This window comes from Oxyura jamaicensis, chromosome 11, assembly GCF_011077185.1.
Source record: "Oxyura jamaicensis isolate SHBP4307 breed ruddy duck chromosome 11, BPBGC_Ojam_1.0, whole genome shotgun sequence".
NCBI classification, from domain to species: domain Eukaryota; kingdom Metazoa; phylum Chordata; class Aves; order Anseriformes; family Anatidae; genus Oxyura; species Oxyura jamaicensis.
In genome coordinates, this window is record NC_048903.1 from 16,065,464 (window position 1) to 16,082,003 (window position 16,540).

The 16,540-nt window shown below is 40.7% G+C and overlaps 1 protein-coding gene across 1 annotated transcript in view; it reads left to right on the plus strand.

Annotated features, from left to right (window-relative positions):
• CDYL2 (chromodomain Y like 2) overlaps nt 1-16,540 on the plus strand; it is a 58,815-nt gene that overhangs the window by 535 nt on the left and 41,740 nt on the right. The gene's annotated exons all lie outside the window — the stretch shown is intronic.

The following is a 16,540-nucleotide window of genomic DNA, read 5'->3' on the forward strand; positions in this document are numbered from 1 at the left end:
GGAGCGGCTGCCCTCCCTTCCCTCTGCCTCTCTCTTTCTCTTTCTCTCTCTCTACTTTCCATCGGGCTCGGTCTTAGCAGGCCTTGCGAGAGGGAAGGAGGAAGGAGTGAAGGAGAGCGAGAGTTAGCGGTAGGATGGGGAGGTGATCGCAGTGCGATGAGCCCGGAGAGTGGAGAAAGTCCAGGTAAAGTCGCAGGCGCTCTGGACGTGCTGAATGTGCAGATTAGTGCGAAAAAATGCGCCCTGGCGCTGCCGGGAGGCGCAGGGATGGAGGCGGCTCCGCGCCCGCCGTGCAAAGTGCAGGAGCCGACGCCAGGTCGCCTCACCTCGCCCCCGGGGGGCGGCGGCCGGGGGAGCGGGGCTGTACGGGGCCGTGCGAGGCTCTGCGGGGCCGTGCGGGGCTTTGCGGAGCTCTGCGGGGCGGCCCCGGCCCCGCCAAGTTCGGCGCGGCCCCGCTCCGGCCGGGGGGCGAGGTGGGGTGCTCCCGGCCCCCCGCAGCCCAGGTCGGGGGCAGGAGGGGGAAAGGAGGCTGGCCCCAGCCGGATTTTGGCCTCAGGCACCCAGTTGTAGCGCCCGGACTCTGAGGACGAGTCTGGCCGCCCTGAGCGTGCCGGAGAAGAAGGGAGGAAGCAGGGATTAAAAAATGGGAGGGAGTGGACCCCAGGTGTTTTAAATGCCCAGCTCCAGCAAATGGAACTGACGTGGAGCTCTGCCATCCAAGAACAGCAGAAAGGGCTGGACGTCCCAAGCCACACCTTGGTCTAGAGCACCCCGCGGGGCTCCACGACTCCTGGTGACATGGCCACGCGTGCCCTGGGTGTCCAGAACGTGTGGTGCAAGGGCTGGGAGCCGATCCCCTTCCAGCTGGTGCTCAGGCGCTGCCCAGGCATTGGTGTGTGCTTGGGCGTGCAGCAGCCGCTGCGGCGGACGTGGTTGGACTTTGAGTCTGGTTGGTGATCTGGTGTAGATTCTTAGAGCGAGAACTGGAGGATCCGGCAGGTTTCATGTAGTGTTGTGCTTCGTTGTGGTCTTTCAAAGTCCCTGACAAAGGTCATAGTTATGGGATGGCACTGCTCTATTAGGACTTTATTTTACTGAGTGGGACACAGACCTTTGAAGTGGAAAGCACTTACGCTCTCCTAAGTGGTGTTAAATGATCAGAAGCACATGATGATTTGAATAGTACCATTGACCTTTTCCCCACCATTTTGCGATCTCTGTCATGTTACTTTGTAATTTTAAGGCTATTGCATGTCAACTGTATTGCTGTCGGGACTCCAGTGTAGCCAGTGGGAGTTCTGTGAAGAACAACTTTGACCAGAAAAACGTAGTGATACAATTTTGTATTAGTAAGTTCTGGGATGTGTAGAGGATCTCTGTCTGGTCTTGTCTAAGTTTTCATGAGATGTTTTGGTTAGTTCTGAAAAGAAATAAAACTAATACCTCTTGGGTTAATGGTAGCCACGCTGTTTTAGCTCTTACTCATTATTTATTATTATTTTTTTTCTATATGATCTTTGCCTTATTAGAAGGTGACAGCATTTGGCAGTTGGATGTGGGCTGTGTGTTGAGTGCTGCTGCTTGGCATACAGGTGGTGATGCTCAAGCAGTAACCTGGTGTGGAGGTGTTCTGCGAGAGGGCAGGCTCATAGCCCAGGCTGCAGGCAGCTTTGTACCCAGTACTCTGCAGGCATTCATATGGATGAATGTGAATTGTTGGTGGTGTGGTTTGAAGCCTCTGAATCACTTCCTTTCTTTGTTGCTTCATGTGAACTACTTTTGCTTATCTTTGTGTCATATGGTGGAATTGCATCCACCAGAACAGGTAAGTGGAAGCATGGCTTTGCATTTTTTCTTGTTTGAGGTGTCTGAAATACAATCTACTCGGCTGGTCCTGGTGTAAAATCTTCATCTACATGTCGGACACTTTGGCGTAAAAGTATGTGCAGGTCTGAGGTTATCAGTCCAGCTACATTTCTCATCTCCACTGTGAAGTTTTCCATGACTGAGGTCATAGGAAATGTCCAGAAAGCTGGAAGAGTTTGTATGTGTAACAGGTCACAAGTTTACAGATGGTGGCTTCATTTTAAAAATGACTCGGCATGGCCTCCCTGTACCTTCCTGTCCCCAACAACCAACCTCATCAGAGGCACACTTGAGAAAGAACCTCTTAAACCTGGGATGTTCTGTACCAGTTAGCAGATGTGATGAAGTGCTTTGTGCCATCAGAGCTGACACCTTTCTTGCTTGGATACATGAATCTTTTCTGTCCTCCTGCACAAGTAAAATGTTCTGTAGATGACCCCTGAACAGCTTCAGGACTTCAGCTTGAAATACATTGGGGCTGTTGGTACAAACTAGTGATGTTGGGTTTATGGTAACATCCCACAGGTGTACTACGCTTCTGATTCTTTTTTGAAGTAATCCATTAGTAATAATGAGTCCTTCAAGGATTCTTCCTGAACCTCAGCAAACAAGTCAACAATAGTAAATACCTCTGTAACTGAGAGTCTTTAATACTGGCTGCAAAATTATGTTTCTTACAGCCAATCTTGATCTAGGAGTCACAATAAAGCACACTTTAAAAGTACACTTTGTATTACTTCTGCTAACTTCTTGTATGTTGGTGACGCTCAAGAAACTTGAGTATAAAATTTTAAGTTTTGGAAATAGATGTGCATATTAATCCTGTTAGTTCATCCATTTTTATTTTTTTTACTGCTTTGTTCTTTTAAAAAAACTTTTTAACCTTTCCAAATTAAAGATGAATTCACAGAGTATCTGTATATTAATGCAAAACAAGACCACAGACAAAATAACCTCAGTGTTTGCTTAATTGGGTGCCTTTCTCTAATTAAAAATAACTTCTGATCACCTGAAATACCTCTGATTAAATTTCTTTTAGAACCATAATACAGCTGCCAATTTATTCCAGAAGCTAAAGAACACCCATTGGGAGTTCTGTTTACTGGTAGTCAGTTCTAGATTTGTGTATTAGAACCAAGACATTTTACATCAAAAGAGAGTTACTTCCATTAAATGTTAGAAGGTAGGTATTAGTTTCAATGCTTTTATTTTTAAGTAAATACGTATTTATTTGTCTTTAACAGTAATGAATGTATGTGTACTTCAGTGTAATTTCCAGGCTATATAAAATACTAGTTTTGAATCGCTTGAATTCCATATTCTTATGACTTCAAGCTTTTGTGGGCAGGTAAGAGAGTCATGGAATATTCCTTTTCTTTTTTCTTTTTCCTTTTTTCTTTCTTGTAAGAGATGACCTGTTAAATATTAAAGAGCTATGCTGCATATTCCTTAGAAATAGCAAACTAAAAATAAAGGACTCACAAAAGGGTATTTATTCATAGTGGCCTTTAGGAAGACAGTCCTATTTTGCTTTATGATTTAAATACAGCATTCGATGTGTTGATAGGAAATCCTTTTCAATTTTGGTAACCAACAGAAAGGGTAATGTATTTACTCTTAAATACCAAATTTGTTGATTCACATTTAAGTTGTTGTCAGTGACTTGAAGTAATATTTTGTATTCTCCATCTTGAATTTAGTTCCCACATTATCTTAATACAAATAGTTCTTTCACAAAGGTTCTGCTATTAGAAGTATGTAAGATGGCTTGAAAGGAAAATAAAATCAGTGTGCACAGTGTACCTAACCTTATTTTTCCTAACACGGAGCATCCTGCTTAGTGCAAGAAAATTTTATTTTATTGATGAATACATGAATCAGTTATCAGTATCGTAGAGATGCTCGTGACGCTGACTTTGCTCTTCTTTATTTAATATTTTGGGGTTTTATATATAATAAACACAATTAGTGACAACAAAGTTGAAATCTGAAGTCTTCTTTTAACATGGTGTCAGATTATATTACACCATTGTAGGTAAGTGATCTAAAGATTATAGCTCAGTCTCTGAAGGGGGCTGTCGCATGCATATATTTCTGGATTACAGTAATAAAATCACTCTTTAAACTAAGCAATTTTTGCATTAAAGTGTTGCTCTGTTTGGGAAAGTGACGTTTTAAAAAATGCTGCCTTCTTACTGAAATGATACAATGCCCATTGAAAGGAGGCTTGTCCACCTCAGTGACAGGTTTCAGTTAAATCTTAGCTGTGTAAGAATGAGCCACCGTTTACTTTAGCTTATGTGATCCACCAGGAAGATAATTTATTTCCAGGTGAGTTGCAACATCTCTCACTTATACTTGCACTCAGGTACCAGCAAAGTCAACAATGGAAGATAGTAATGGCACGGTCTGGCCTGCCGAGTCGTTATTATTTGTGGAGACATGCAAATCAGAGAACTGAACTTTAGGATGCTGGGTTTGGTTTGCAGATGCAGAGCCTCGAAAATAAGCTTTGTTTTACAAAAGTGAGTTTTCCAAATGTAGGTTTTTGAGCGCTGTTGTTTCCGTCTTGCATCTCTTTCAATTGAGTCATTTCCAGAAGAGACACAAACCTGCTTACAGAACTCTACTGGAAAGCAGAAATCTATGTAGAAGTATTTCATGTGTGTACCTTCTAAAGCAGAGGTGACTTGCAAAAAAAAAAAAAAAAACAGTATATTTAAGTAAACACTATAATTTCCCAATTTAAATCAACCTCTTTATTGACATAACAGTCCCATGTCGAAGAAACAAGACAGTTTACAAGCAGAAGGCAGTGGCCTGAGGTGGGATCTGGGGGATGTAGAACAGAGTTAAGCATCTGCTCTAGAATGAGAGGCCATGGATGCAATGCTGGCTTTGGTAATGCTGGGTTTGTTCCCACCAGCTGAGCATCTGGTCACCTGTAATTAACAACTTTCTTTCTTTTATTTGTCTTTTTTTTTTTTTTTTTTAAGTGGAAAAGCTTTACTAACGAGTATTTTGAAGACTCAGCTGTTTACCTACACGTTGTCATTGAATTGTTAACAAAGTCAATTTTTTGAAGCCAACTGTAGCCCAAATAAGGTAACGTGTGAGCAGCATTGTTCACAGCAGGTAGAAATCTTACTGCCTGATGGAAGCTTACAGGACTGTCCAAATTAGGTGCAATTTGCAGTGCAGACAGTATTCTTTAATCCTAAACTGGACGATACATTAAATGGAGGTATAGTGCCAACAAAAACCAGTTAACCTGAGGTGCCTTCTGCATGGGTCTTGCATTTCTCTAAATAAATGCTGCTGAGTGAGTTTCAAAAGCATAACTGGATAACTCCAGCAATATTCATTATCTTGCTAAGAAATTCCAGCATCGAGCTGTGTATGGAACATTACACTGCCCATTATGACTGTCTTGTTTACCTGCAACGTCACTGTTACCACTACTCCAACTTCCTTATTACACTGGAAACTGCTGGGTGGATTTTGGGATACCGAACACCAGTCAATTTCTTATGCATGTTGCAGTTTTCTTACAATCCTGATCGTTACAAAGTGCTTTATCTGGATCAAGTGTAGTTTATCTCAAGATGCATGTTACAAGAATGCTCCCGTTTGGAAAGACTACTGAAAATATGCTCTCTATCACCCTCGAAGGCTTAAACATGTGAAGACTTTCCCCCCAAGCAAAACCATGGCGCTAAACATGTTTCCCTTCATTGACCAATTTCGGGGTTTATAGCTAACAGAGGATTAAAACAATTAAAGATAAATGTTTGTAATGCTTTCTGAATGACAAATACAGTGTTTTGCTTTGGCTTTGGTCTTCGGTTCAAAATTAAAAGCTGGCAATAAACTCATTGTTTAGTTATTGTTTCTGAAAGTTAAAATATTTAGAGAGAGACTAGTTTAAATAATGGCAAAATTTAAACGTGATCTAATATTGAAATAAATTGGCTTTTTTTTTTTTTAATCAATGGAGTAATTGTGATGGCCAGCTATGCTGTAAATAGCATTTCTTTGTCCATTCATTTGACTTTTAGCAGTATTACAGTTTCTTGGCTCTGTACGTTTTCATCAGTGCAATCCCTTTTTGTTGTTCCTCCTTACCCATATATTTTTCAGAAAACTTCTGCAACATGTTTTGTGACACTGACATTTTGGCATTGGCAAAAAAGATATATATTTATTAACTAATTGTTTCTGATGCCTAAATTATTAATAGAGAATATATCAAACAATTTAACATGAAATATTTGCAGTGTAGGGCAACCAGTAGTGGCGCATATAGAAGCTGTCTCACTGCATGTTTATGCAAATGAAAATATTCTGGTTTTGACAAAATGAAAATGGTCCTTTTGGCCCGTTGAATAACAGCATCACACTCTTTGTTTAGTATCAAAACTTTAGAATGGTAATATTGCAGAGCTGAAAGGAAACACACTTCAATGTTTTCTTCTATTACACAGAGAACATGTAGATTTCAATACTGTTATTATCAGTCATAATGTAAAATATTGTTGGAAATCTGTTATGTTTCTAAAAACTTGCACAATAATTTGATATGATGGATCTGTGTAGGAAAAAAATATTCTTCTGGCTTACCAAAGAAAGATGACTTCTGCAGAATTGTAAATGGTAGCAACGTGATCAGTAGACTACAGCACAGCACTAAAACAAAACCAGTATTGAAAACATCTATCAGAAGTACGCTTTTCTTTAAAAAACAGCAGTTGTCCCACTCAGGCTTTGCTAGATTTCTCAAGGGCCACCCACAAAAGTCACTGCCCATTCCTTCAGAAGGGCAAAAGAAGGACAATGAGGATATTCTCTTCCATAAGGCACTTCACTGCATTCGTTTAGATTTGCAGTTTTTATTTGAAAGCATCTGATAAACACGTAGCCACTGGCAGGTACTCAGCACCCAATGGATTAAGAAGGGGTGCAAGGGGCTACAGACCCCCAGGTCCAAGCTCCATTGTATGCCAATAAGTAGTACCTGTAGAAAGAAGTACAATCAGCAGATATACGTGAACATGCTTTGGTTTGGAGAAGAGTTACCATAAATTTGTAGAGGTAGGCCACATCTCACAGAACTCAGAGTCAATGAACAAGTGGATAGGGATGGCCGTGGCCACTGTAAATGGATTTTTAAAAACCCTTTTGGTAAGAACCCCCAGGAGCATCTGCTAATGAAACAAAGCTGTGGTCCCAGAGGATGGGTCGTCTCTTGGGCAGCTGAGTTCAGGGAGAGGAAGCAGTGAAGGGCGGTTACAACAGTTTCCAAATACCAGTACCAGGACCTGTGTTGTACAACAGACTCCTCAGCTATTTGAAGTAACCACATTTGGTGCTGATAATCTATAAATTATTATTAGCACTGTCAAAAGAAAGGTTGACAGTGAAGAGTTGGATGGCAGCAGCTGAAATTCAGTGTTTATAAATGCAAGCTAACGATCAAAGGAAAACTAATCCTGACTATACCTGCATAACAATGAGCCCCGAAGAAGCCGTTACTATTCAGGAGATATCTTGGAATCATTGTGGAAAGGCTTTGGGTGTGTCTACATTAATATTTTAATTTGGATCAGGTGCCTGCTTTTGAAGGGAGTCTTTCCATGACCTCACACCTGTGTTTGCATCACAGAACAGTCTTGGAAAGCTGTGGCCATGCTCCCTTCAGGTGGGAGAAAAAATGTGTTTCAGCTCTGAAAGGGTGCCCAGAGCATGGGGCCAGAGTGCTGCTTATCGGAGGTAAACCTCAGGCAAGCAGAATTCTGCATGTTATTATAAAAGCCATTGAGAATGAAACAGAAGATGGTCGTCTTCGTGTCGCTGGGGAATACCATTGTGCGTTCGCATCTGCAGAGCTGCACCCACTTCAAAAAGGAGAGCAGAAGGGCAACCGTGGTGTTGCAAGGCACGGAGTGGCTGTCAGTGAAAAGACACCTTATGGCAACTTTCTGGCTGGCAGAAGTGATTGTGGAAGATAGGAATTGAGGAGGACTGTGGAAAAGACAAATGGAGGATGATTAGTTAATCCAGTGATGAATGCTATTTCTCATTGCGCAAGAAAAGGCATGCAGCAAATGAAACGATCAGGCAGAGGGCTGAGACAAAGAACTACTTCTTCACAGTAGTTAAATCGTGGAACTCTTTGTCACAGGGTGTTGTAGAAGTCAAAGCTATAAATGGTTTCGAAGAATGGTAAAGCAGCCTCTTGGAGGACAGGTCCCTTTATACCTTTCAGTACAAAGAAATCCTTAAACTGCTAATTATAAGAAGCCAGGAGGGAAGAGCAAGGGCAGCATGTGCTCTATGGATTCTATTTTCCTAAGCATCCAGTATTAATTTCTGTCGGAATATACACAGCATGGAGCTAGTGAACCTTTAGTCTGACCTTGTGTGGTACTTCTTAGGTTTGTACATACCACAGTCATTAAACAAACATGGGTATTGATTAAGATGTTGATGTGGTCTGTAGAGATCACAAACATACTTGCCTTACAAGTTGTGTTCTGGTATTCTAATTGCTAATCATTGCTAATTAGTATCCTTACAAACTAAAGGACAAATCAGAATAGTGGGTCGCTCCCTGATGCAGGAAAGGTCACTTTCTGTTTTAGAAACTTCTCAGTCCAGGCTCCCAACAAGATACAACAGGTGGAAGGAGCAAACAGAAGACTAGGAGGATGGAGGAGGTGATGAAGTAACATCAAAACAAACACACAGAATAAAAACGAAGTGCTGGCTCACTGCCACGGCTGTGTGTAATAGCATGGGTAAAGGGATAAGGATATACTAAGAAGCACTTGAGCAAATGCATAGAATCAGGCAATTTCTTAAGTCGGTGTTATTAGAAAGTTATATTAATGTAATAAAATGTTTCTTATGGATATAAATAGCTTTCACTTCTATAAGAAAAGCAGCTCAGCATCCAAAAGGGCTTATTCACAACTTTTCTCTATGTATATTTTTCCATAGCCTTCATAGGCTTCCTCCGTGCTGTACAGGATTGTTAATGCTCATCAGTCTTTAAGGGCTCACCTGAATATATATTAAAAAGCCACTAACATCTAACAAACACGAAGTTGCCATGTGGTGTATTTTTGTTTTGTTTTTTTTGTGTGTGTGTGTTGTGTGTTTTTTTCCCCAGAAATGGTGATTAGTATCTGCTTAGACATGAACAGCCTAATCTTTAACTGATGAGTTCAACTTGTTATATTCTTTCATATATACAAATACTAACTTTTTCTTGACATCACTTAGCACTCTGCAGCAGAAGTGGTATTTTAAACTGTTCTCAGATGTCAGGCGAACTACAAAGGGGAGAGCTTTGCTTATAAATCTTACTGGTCTAAGTACCAAGAGAGGAATTACAAAACAATATGACATGATATAGTTTTTTAAGACTACTTTGTAACATTTGCATGATTATGCTAATTAACTTCAATTGAAATGTTACACAGATGATATTTGCTCTATTTTTTTTTTAACTGTTAAATCATTTCCCTTTTTTGGAGAAGGGACTGTTGCAAAATATAAAATCACGTTATCACGTTAATACACCTGATGAATTTGTTTTTCAGAAATCTTTTTGCAGTAGGTTATCAGGTTGTTTAGCACAGGAAATCTCAGAGGAGAGATGCTGGGGGATTCCTGCTAAATACAACCCTTGCAGAAACAAAATGCACAGTAATGCTTACTGTCTGCATAAATGGATTTTGAGACTCTCCGAATGCAGAGATGTTGCTCACAAAGTTTTTTTGGTGATTAATGCAAGGAAGGAATCATTGAGTCCAATTCAGCAGTGCATGCATGGATTTAGGAGGACAGACCATAAGAAAGCTGCCTTTGGATTGAATTTGATTGAAGTGGTTGAATTTGCCTCTAAATAAGCAGTAACAACCTTCTAGGTTCGCTAACAGTATGATATAACAGCATAGCTTTAAATTAAACAGGAATACGATTCAGGTATTAAAATCCATATAGGAAAGGAGGTAGAGACGTTTTGGATCACACAATAAGTACAAGGAATTGTAGGGTAAACTACATTTATGTACTAAAGTGTTTCCATGTGTCTGCAGGGGAAATAAGCTTGAAGTTCATGAAGGAGTAAGTCTTAGTGATCATGGCTGATAAAGGAACAACACAATTTTGCTGCAGTACCTGGAGACTGGACTGTAACAGAGTCTAGGTGCAGAAGCTCAAGTTTTTCATAATCCCAAAACATGAAAAGTTGAAAAGCAACTTCCAGTCTTGTGTAGTTCAGTGTTACCACTGGCTTGTAATTTACTTCTGTGCAGAAATACCAGAACCGACATACTGTAACAGTCAAAAAAGGTGATTGGTAGAGATGACAGGGAGCATGACAGTGTTTTACCCAACCAGTAGCTCTTGCTTACCTAATACTGCTATATGCTACAGATAAATAATAACAATGCATAGTAATGCACAATGTATGGTTGCCAAAACACACCATACTGTGGAAACAATGACGAAATTAACAGGAAACTGAAAGAAGCAACAGGTATCAGATTCACCTCTTTGGCAGCAGGTTTTTATTATTTTAGATGCTGTTGTACCACTGTGTACACTCCAGCGGGACGTTTGCTCTTTTGGGGGAGCTGACAGACCCCTCCCAGCAGCCCAGGCTGCCCACAGCCCCATCCAGCCTGCCATGGGCACTGCCAGGGACAGGAGCATTGCTGTGATGGAAGACTTCTCTTTCTCCCAGCTGAATAACATATCCCCTCACTTTGCCGTCAGTCTCTACAAAGGATGCTCGATCTTTTTCCTGCATTTGACTGACCCATGTGGCTCTTTGACGTGACATTACTTACAGTGTTTCCAGTGAGTGCCAGGGGTAGCACATTTCTCACTCTTAGAAGTGGTATCAGATATTGAAGTGTGTGCATGGTTACCACTTATTGACAAGCTGCTGTGAGCTGTGATTTGAATTGTTCTGCAACTGTGCTGCTGTCATTTTTTGTGCTTCATTTGCTCATATCACATACCACTGACAACCTGCTGTGTTTAGAAGACAAAGGCAGGTCTTTTTTTAACGTGAACTGGACCTTCCATTCTTAACATGAATGATGCAGTTTTTCTCCTGTGCTATTAACTGCTCCTCTTGTAGCCTACTTAGTATTAAGGAAGAAAAGTCTTGTTACTGATACATTAAAATGTGTAAGCCACCCTTTTACTTTGGATATACAGTCTCCATTGTTCTTACATCTTAGTGTATACACCCATTGATTCTCTATAGTCCATCTCAAGGTATGTGTCCAAAGTACAGCACACAAACCAAGGAGAACGCTCTTAAATGCTGTTCCATCCCAAGCCAAGCCAATTTCCAGCTTAACCTAACACTTCTGCAGAAGTTCTAGGTTCCCATATAAATTCTGGGGTTTACTGCAGCTCACAACAGCGCTAACAGAACTTTCCTAAACACCTTTCTCACTTCACAAACAGCTGTTGTTGCTCCTATTGCCATTCCGAGATCACGAGCACTGCTGGTGAGCCGCGGGCTCACGGCGGCTGGTCTTTCCAGGTGGAGACTTAGGCACTGAGTATGTTGTCTAGTACTGAAAATCACCAAGTTCTGGTCTGGTTGTGTATTTAAATACATACATGTACAGGCAACAAGGGGATATCTGGGGATTGCCTACTGGATATTTAATATTTGATGTATCACTTATTCAAGATTTGGAAGTAAGCCTCGGGGCTAGCTGAGGAGCTGCGTGAGTGGCCTCAGATCTTGCAGTAGGACTGAGAGCAAGGCCTCCCTTTCCATTCCCCCTCTGATTATAGAGGAGCGTAATATGGCTTTGCAGTAACAGATACAGTGCCTCTGAGCGAGGCAGGATGAACCAAGAACATTCTGCAGTCATTTTGTTGTGTGTTGGGTTTTTTTCTTTTGAAGTGATTGGTCTTCAGCTCCATTTCTGAGAAGGTTTCACGAAGCTCTGACTCAAACAGAGACGTCTCTGAATAGGGTAAACCAGTAGCTGCAGCACGTCTGGGACAGAAACTGCGAGCTGTTAGGAGAACGTTCCCCTTTTCAAACATGGAGGCAGCTGCTTTCGATCTGTGGCTTCTCGCTGCTATTGTGCGAGGCAATCACACTGTGAGCTGCAAGAGCCACAACAGAGGCTAAGCAAAGCTGCGGCTCATTTAGGACTGGGTGTTATTTTAATGAGCTTAATAAATCCTATATAGAACTGAGAGCTTCTCTGGAGTTCTCAGTCCTGCAAAGCAGTGCTCTCAGCCCGACCTTTGAACCAAGTACACCGTGGAGCTCTGAAAAACTGCACCGGCTCCATGCTGCACCAATCTCAGCAACATCAGCGACCCTGGCATAAGAGTTCACCTGCTTTATTTCACCGCTGTTTGCAGCATCAAGGTGATCAGACTTCTCTGAGCAGAGCTTACATGACATTGTACCGCAAATGGCTTCCACTGCCCCAGGTCACCCTGTTCACAGACTTTCACAGAAGGTAAACCTCATGTAGAAACAAACTGCTTTGCTCTGCGAAATGAAATAAGTACCCTGAGAAGATAGGCAGCTGGCACTTCTGTTAACCAGGCTCATCACATGGCTGAAGTTGAAATGTTCGTGAATGTTATTATTGTTCTTCTAAAACATGAACAGCAAGGATTTGTTTCACGTGCAGGATATACACTGACCTTCAAAGGGCAAAATTCATTGCAGCACCATTTATCTCACTTTTAGGAAAACAGGATGGAAAGAAATCATTAATTCTACAGTCATGGCCATCAACTCTTCATCACAGACAGCCATATCATATAATCACTCCCATCAAAAGAAATGGATATCTGGATCAGACTCTGTCTTAAAATGAGCAGGGTTCTCCCCTCCTGCTCCTAAACTTAAAGGTTGCTTCTGGAAAGGATTGCTGACACCCAACTCCTGCAGTGGTTAGGACTGAAAACACACTGGAGGAAAGACCCAGCCAGCCAGCAGACTCTGAGGCCTCCTCTGCAGAAAAAACATTCATCACAGAAACCTAAAAATGACTCAAGGTGCTGAACTGGCATGGTTTTAAAAGGCAAGTACTATCACACTTGTGTTCTGGCCACAGGACAGCCTCATGAATGGACATGAACTGTAAATTACATATTTGGGGAATGTCTACTTTGTAACATTCAAAAAAAATAACCTTTATAAAATTATTCCAGTATGCTTTAATACCAAAGGCTGATAAGTGTGGTAGATACACCAAGAAAATTAAAAGCCCTGGAGCTACATATTTTTATAAAAGTCATTTAAAAAAACACGACTTCAAGTGACCAAGTTTACCTTGCTCATTACAGCGCTGGAGAGATTTGGTTGTGCATAGCTATGAGGATAGTACTACTTAAATAACACACCAGAATCTACCACGGGTGTAATACTTTGTGACTTCTACCAAGACATAATTTGCAGCTTTTGCCACAGATTAGGGAAAGATCTGATATATTAGGTGCTAGCGTTACTTAGGGGAACATGTAATTTACAGATATATTAAAAATATATTGCTATACTACTGTTTGAAAAAGCCATGTTTCCTTTCTTTTTAATGAAACATTTTGAAAAGGTTTCCAGGTGTCTAGAAAGAACATACCTGAGGGCCTGGCCCTTAAATGAAAATATTCACATCCTTCCATAATGCTTATAGTGCAAGAGGTGATGGAAAATGATGACATCCCAGAACACACATCTTGCTGTAGTATCTTTCCTTATGATATATCTGTGCTGCTCTACTTTTTGTGTATGTAACTCAAGAAAGTAGTAAATCTCCCATGTGACATATGGCTAAGGCAGTCACCTTCTTCACCAGCAGGGACATGTAATTTAGGCAGTACATAGTGATTTCCAGATCATTCCTAACCCCAAACCACTTGTTCTGCTCTGAAAGCTCCAAGGCACTTCTGTGCTTAACAGTGCTCCACCCATTTTCCATCCCATCGTTTCCCATCCCTTATCTTGCTCCGTGGAATTGCCCTGGATGTTGCTGGCCTCATCTTTGGGAAGTCATCCACCAGCCCTGCTGCCCATCCCCGGCTCTCTGGCACCCCACAGCCTCTCTTCTATGCACAAGGAAGTTGCCCACACCTGAGTCCATGGCCTCAAAATTAAGCTCAATATGTACAGCTTTCATATGTGCAAGAAAAGTATTCGAAGGACAGGGAAGTGTCACTTCTGTACTTAATCAGTGAAATAAAATCTCTTTCCTACTCAGCTGCCCTGGCCCAGTGAGCTCATGTAGCAATAATGCAAACTACTGGCTGAATTTACCCCATGGAGTTCCCTGATCTCTGAAATGCAGAACTGGGTTATTTTAATAGAAATTGATTCACTAGTCATGAATTTCATTTGAGGAAATCGTGTAATTTTTGGTTCTGTCTGCTTTGAAGTGACAGCAGTTCTTTTACATACCCCGGCAGTCTCAACAAACTATTCAATAAGTTTGAGGTTGAGGCGAAAATTCTGTTACTTCTTCAGCTCCCACAACAAATTTTTGGTGAATCATGCCTAGTAAATGATTTCTCAGGTCAGCAAAACCAACTCCTGTCTTATTTTCAGGCACACACAAAGGATAGTAATCCTTGCAACTCTCAAGATAAAAAGGCTTTCATGTACTTAACTATGGTAAAAAATAAATATACAAACCAGCAAATTCAAAGTATTTAAACTCTTTCCTTACATTTGATTAGTACTTTATTTGCCTGCTTTCAGAGTACTCCTAAAGTGTTTTAATTGGTTTAATTAGTAATTTTGCATTCATAGCATGAGCTTTTAAAAAATCAAACACAGAGAGTTTCATTTTTAAAGGCAGATTCCTAAATTTTTACAGCATGTGTAACTTTTAGATACGACTTCTTTGTAAGGTTTGCACTCCGTGTTATTATGACTCAAAATAAATTCAGATAAATATCTGGCACTTGAATTTTTCACAAATGGATGAGAATATTCCTGTCCTGTTTCAGCAAGAAAGGGTACAGATTTATGCGGATGTAAAGCAGTTTGTAGACAGATGTGGGCAATTATATAGTTGTATGCAATAATGCAGTATAGCACAGGGGGAAGCTGTTCTCTTTGGCCATATGACTGAACACATGGGTACAGATTTAAGACAATAAGTAGTAAAATTTTTGCATAGCGGGAATAAAACTGGGGCCTGGAACTGAACACACTGCATATCTCCCTTTTATTTAATTTTGCTTTTGTCTTTAGTCACAGCTGTCCCATCTTTAAGAGGTACACGCTTCACAAAGAAAACAAATTGTCTTGTGTTGGCCTTCTGAATGCAGTTATTGTAGTCCTGCACTTCATAAAAATGTTTTCCCTCAAAATTATAAGCAATACATTAATTTGAACTTCAAACACATTAAGGAGCCCTAGCGTTTGTGATGAAGTTTTAGAATATGGCTTCTGAAGTGACTCCAGATTTTAGAAAGAGGCACCATTTTAGCACCAAAATTCTGGAAAACCTAAAGAAATGTGGAGACCACCTGTGCAGTTAGCTGCCAAGCACTCTGCAGGATTTAAGGTTCATAGAATTAAATCAGCTAGCAGAAATATAAAAGGTGCCAGTGGCTGGAAGTTTACCCTATATAAATTAGAAATTAGATACACTTTTTAACATTAAGGTTATAGCATTTTATTTATGGCACTTAGGAAGTGTCCCTAACAGTAATGGTGTATTTTCTGTGAATGTCTTCAAATCAAGATGTGATGACTTTCTAATAGATGTAGTTTAACTACATCAAAACTTGGGACGCGGTACAGAACTGCTGAATGTAAACCATTCCCGTGTTACCCAAGACAAGCTAGATGGATAGGCTTGTCCCTTCTGGCCTTCAAATCTATCAGTCTGTGGGCCTGTAAGTAATGCTATGACAGATAAATAACCAAGTCTGGGCCATCACACAATAGAAACATGGCTGCCTCTTAAATGAACAATGTCACTCCAGCAGCAGTGGTACTTCTGTGCCGTGGCATATAAAACTTATTCCAGATCTGTACTCTACCGTTTTTCAAACTGTTATCAAGACACCACATCCCCAAAAGTTTTATAGCCACAGCCCAATTGTTTAGCGAAAAAAGGCAACACTGGTGACATAGAAAAAAAATGTTGGCATCATATGCCATTCATTCTGGAAGATCTTTCTTGTTTTATTAGTCTTCTATTTTTAATTTTAGCTTGTACTATGCAGTAAATTTATGCTAGAAATGCAGGCTTAAAATATTGGAAAGCTCAGGCTCAAACATGCAGAGTATTTCACTATTATTATGAGAATATCTGATGAACAAGACATTATTAGCTTTGTATTTTAAAAAATGGTTTAAAACCTAGAGTTATAAGAAAGCATGGTGACCAACTGGTCAAGAATAAGTTCTCATGTGTGAATATACTATAAAGTGCATATCACTGTCATGTGGCAGCAATTTTACTACTTCATCCTGTCACAAACAATTTCAGAATCTAATTCTTTAGAATTACAAATTTTCTCACTGTGCCTGCAGCATATGTAGGTTATCAGAGGATGCCGTTCATTGAGCAATGCCTACAACTGCCTGCATAGTTAGATTTCCTATTGCTGACTACACATCTAACTAGATAGGCATTAGATGGGAAAGAACCTAGATCCT